The 5,000-nt window shown below is 35.4% G+C and overlaps 1 protein-coding gene across 1 annotated transcript in view; it reads left to right on the top strand.

Moving 5' to 3' along the window:
• Positions 1 to 5,000, top strand: part of LOC144958745 (triple functional domain protein-like) — a 250,216-nt gene that overhangs the window by 92,831 nt on the left and 152,385 nt on the right. The gene's annotated exons all lie outside the window — the stretch shown is intronic.

Here is a 5,000-nt window from a genome sequence, read left to right on the forward strand (position 1 = left end):
ATACAGTTAAGTGAGAATTACTCATAAACCCGAGTGGCAAAAAACAATAACAAAGACCTGAGTGACGTCAACTTCGTTTTATCGTTATCTTAATTATTTTAGTGCGTCGGTCTCATTTTTTGTAATGGATTTACTCTCGATCCATCTCGATAATGTTCATACAAGCTTATAATGTCAAATCAGCAAGCGGGTGGTTGGATGGGAGCATCACCCTTGAATCGTATACCTATGATGTTCGCATGGGTGTACGATCCGATAGTGATGTCGTTTCTTCTTCTCTTTACTAGCCCATCCTGCTTCTTTGGTTTGTGATTGTATTTTTGACAGGGGATATTTTTTTTTCTGTAAATCTTCTGCCTGTTTGTTCTTGGTTATTTATAATTTAGCTTATGATATCTTTAGGTTATGATTTTGATTTACATTTGTACTATTTTTGTTAGATTGCTTGTTTTTTTTTGTTTCAGCGGTCTCTCATATAACCTGAATTGTGTTGGAAGAGACCTAAAGCAACAAACAAACAAACAAAAATCAAATCAGCAAGTCAGTGCGCGCGTAAATCAAGACAGATGCAAACCAGGAACTGTCATGACTAGTTGTCTCTTTCACACGACCATGGACATTCGCTCACCGCCCCCGCACCCGATAAAAAAAAATGAGGGAAAACTAGAGATTTATTGACCTCGAGATAACGCCATTGTCAGTCTAATTAATTGGCCACATTCTTAAAATAGTATCCAGATCTACTTTGACCAACGTTCAACTCATCAAGTCTCATTACTGTAATGCGTCAAAAGACTGACGTGTACTTATTTACAGGTCTGATAACCTCAAATTGTTATGGTCTCATTTGTTGTGTTCGGTCATCAGATCTGAAAGTATGCGCACCTAGATCTCATTGTTGTGTTCGGTCATCAGATCTGAAAGGATGCGCACCTAGATCTCATTGTTGTGTTCGGTCATCAGATCTGAAAGTATGCGCACCTAGATCTCATTGTTGTGTTCGGTCATCAGATCTGAAAGTATGCGCACCTAGATCTCATTGTTGTGTTCGGTCATCAGATCTGCAAGGATGCGCACCTAGATCGATTCTGCCTACTTGAAAAAAAAAATAAAAAATAATCACAATTTTCAGGTGGCAAAAATTGGTAGTTGCTATAGTTAACTTTAAAAATCAACAATTATTTACCCTCAATAAGTTTTAACCGACTCAGAGATGCTCATAAAGTTATGAAATTGCAGCCAAAATTTCGTAACTCTACGATCTTTTCGTAGTAGCAGGCAGGTTTGACCTAGATCATGACATACAAAAATAATTGTCATGACTTTTTCTCTCTTTCATCACACGACCATCGCGATATTGGGTCACTGCCTCCTACGCCACCCCCCCCCCCCCCCCCCCTCTCCTCCAAATGAGATTTATGTTACCTCGGGATACCACGTTTTATCCGTATAATTTGTCACTTGTGTGCAATCCTATTACTATTAATAGTACTCAAATCGTTTGATCGATAAGTTTCGAAATTACTCCTGCTATCATTTGCCCATTTGAAATCGATCGCACCGCTTTATGAAAACAAAAGTTGCGGACTGGATAGATAATGTTTTTTTAAATATTTTTTTTTTAAATTGTAAACTGTACTTTAGTCTATATATTTTCGTGTACGACATCTGAAACAGTATTTGTTATGCAGCATGGCCTCATTGCGTCATTGAATCATATGTTTATCCTTTCTGTTTTTCTTCTTCTTTTCTTTTTTTTTTTTAGGTCTTCTTTTTTTATCTCTCTGTCTTCCTTCCCTCCTGTCATTCATTCATTCATTCATTCATTTTTTCATTCATTTTTTCTGTCTGTCTTTCTTTTTGTTGCTTTTTTGGGGGTTTTGTTTTGCTTTAGTTCTTTCTGTCTTTATTCCGTCTATCTTCTTTATTTCTTCTTTCTTTTCTGTGTTACTTCTTTACCCCACCCCCCTCTTCTTCTTCTTCTTCTTCTTCTTCTTCTTCTTCTTCTTCTTCTTCTTCTTCTTCTTCTTCTTCTTCTTCTTCTTCTTCTTCTTCTTCTTCTTCTTCTTCTTCTCTCTTTCTCTTCTTCTCCCCTCCCCCCTCTCGCTCTTCCCACTCACTAACTCTCTCTCTCTCTCTCTCTCTCTCTCTCTCTCTCTCTCTCTCTCTCTCTCTCTCTCTCTCCCCCCCCCCCCCCCTCTATTTTCACGCCAGTCTCATCTAAAGATAATACAATATTATGTTTCAATCAATCCGCATATATTCATATTACATCGGCCCACCTGTTGCTCAAGGTGGTTGAATGTGCAGGAACAAGTTACTCGTACATGACACTTTTTAAAAATTGCCAGAAAAACGTTTTCTTCATATTATCATAACAAACAATAGATTTAGATTACTTCCATTTAACAAAACTGCCGTACTATGACAACCCCCCCCCCCCCCACCCCCTCACACATTTTAACTCACTCAATCCTGGCGAAGTGGCCGAGTGGTTAAGGCATTGCACTGTGACCCGGAATGACCCGGGTTCGAGCCCCGATTGAGGCACTTTCGTTTTTTTTCCTTGATCAAGATTATTAACCCCCAATTTGCTCACTTGGACAACATGGGTGATTCCTGTTGACATCAGACATCTTGTTTTATGAGTTATCTATATTCCTTCGTTTAATGCTTAAGTGAAGATATCTTATGATGTCGTGGCGAACAAGGCATCTTTTTTTTTTTTTTAATCCTAGAGCTTTTCGCTACTTTGCAAAATTGGAAAAAATGTATTAAAAATGAGCATGTACAAAGATATTTTTATTCAACTTCCATTAACATGTAAAAAAACCCCATTAACTTTGATACTACGTCTTTAAGTTGTGTCAGCAAAATGTAATAAATGGGCATGGGTTAAAAGTAACCCGGTTAAACTACGGACATGGTCGGTGTCAGGGTTGAGTGAGTTAACAATTTTTGGCCAGAAAATGTCGATCGTTTGAAATGCACCTCAACTTGTCAAAATCTTTCAGATCTGGGACTTCCTAAGCGTTAAGCAGGGAATTCAATTGTGCTCTTTGATTTCTCATTCTATTATCTCCATTTTAAAAGCTGAGATTTAGCATATTATTGTCCCTGATTGTTGTGGAATTAGAAGTGGACAACATCACAAGTTTAGGGAGCCCTCGACTTCAGATGTTTCCCTGTTTGATCTATTAAAAATTTAAAAAAAAAATATATTATTGGACTTGGTGGTTGAAATTGTGTGTGTGTGTGTGTGTGTGTGTGTGTGTGTGTGTGTGTGTGTGTGTTTAGATTAGGATCAAAACATTAGTTATCGTAAAGTGTTTATCAATACAGTTTAATTCAGTTGAGGATGAAATCGCTTTATAAAGAACATGTCCTTATTTTGTACAATTATTAGTTGTATTTATTTATATTTTTGTGTGTGTAAATAGTTGATTACAGCCAATAAATTAACTGAGCAGCGTGGCTCAGCGGTATGCACGGTCTTTGCTTCGTATCCGAATGGTACCGAGTTCGATCACCGGCCACTACGGTGTACTGTGTGGCCTTGAGCAAGTCACCTCGTCCGTTTTACAAGCTCTCTTTCTCTTTTATTCGTTTAGGACAATGTAAAGAAATGCTATCGTGTTTGATGATATTCATTTATCTGGAGCATATTTCATTTGTTAGATATATACATGTGACTCGCCGCGGCAATCAGGTAATATGTGACCCATCGTCTCAAAACGGTATTACGTCGGAATGTTAAACTGGTCAAAATTATAAATCGTTAGCATAGAACCCTAAAATATGGCATCCATTCGCCTCAACGAATCGTATAAACTCTACACAAGTCTGATATTTCTGGCTAAAAATTCAATTTTCAACATCTTAACCAATCCGACTTAATACCGTTTTGAGGCGAAGGGTCACATGTTATGTCGGGACGGTTGAAGAAAATGCGATTTTGTTTTCCAAAAAATTAGAATTTCATACTTTAATAAGTGTATCGCAATGTAAGTAGGTGTATCTCCATCATTCCATAGTAAAAACTTCATCGGTGAATCATGTTTTGAACTCGTAACGATTGAACATTATTTCCGCTCATTCTGTTGGCTTAATAAATAGAGGTTAGAAAAACGGCCATCTGAAGCATGATTTGCCATCTGAAATATGATTGGCCATCTGAAATATGATTTTGGCCATCTGAAATATGTTTGGCCATATGAAGTATGATTGGCCATATGAAGTAATCTTTTGGAGCGTATGAATACAAATCCAACGTAAAATAAGGAAGTTCCAAGCGATATTTTATGACGATGAAGCAACAGTTTTTTCTCCAATGACCACTTTATGGATTGCTTGTATTCATTGCAAAATAAAGGCTTTTACAGCGTATTATTGGCTACGAAATATCTAAGAATCTTACTCTGAAAAATTAAAATAATACTTTCATGGCTATGAATTGATTTAATTTTTTTTTCTTCTATTTCTTTCTTTCTTTAATTATTAAATAATAATAATTTTTTTTTTACCGCGCACCAATTCTTAACTCGCAAGCTTTGTGGTGTTAAATGGGGCGCTAAAAATATCTAATTTAATTCGCCTAGGCCGTGAAAGAATCTCCTATTCGATTGTTTATACGAGCATCTAATAATGTGGAAGCCGATAGAGACAGTGAATAAATATCATTAAAAAAGTGATAAATTTCCCTAAAGCTATTCTATGTCATAGTGAAACTCATGACAAAATAGGAATTTTATGTATTTTAAAATCGGAAAAATACATGTATCTAGATCTAATTTTTGTTTGAGAACAAAACAAAAGGAAGAAATATTATTAAATTCATTATTTATAAGATTTTAGGCTTTAGGAAGAAAGATCGATTATTATTATTATTATTATTATTATTATTATTATTATTATTATTATTATTATTATTATTATATTATTATTATTATTATTATTATTATTATTATTATTATTATTATTATTATTATTTATTAAAAATA

Source organism: Berghia stephanieae, chromosome 13 (assembly GCF_034508935.2).
Source record: "Berghia stephanieae isolate SIO BIC M18660-M18661 chromosome 13, UCSD_Bste_1.3, whole genome shotgun sequence".
Taxonomy (NCBI): domain Eukaryota; kingdom Metazoa; phylum Mollusca; class Gastropoda; order Nudibranchia; family Aeolidiidae; genus Berghia; species Berghia stephanieae.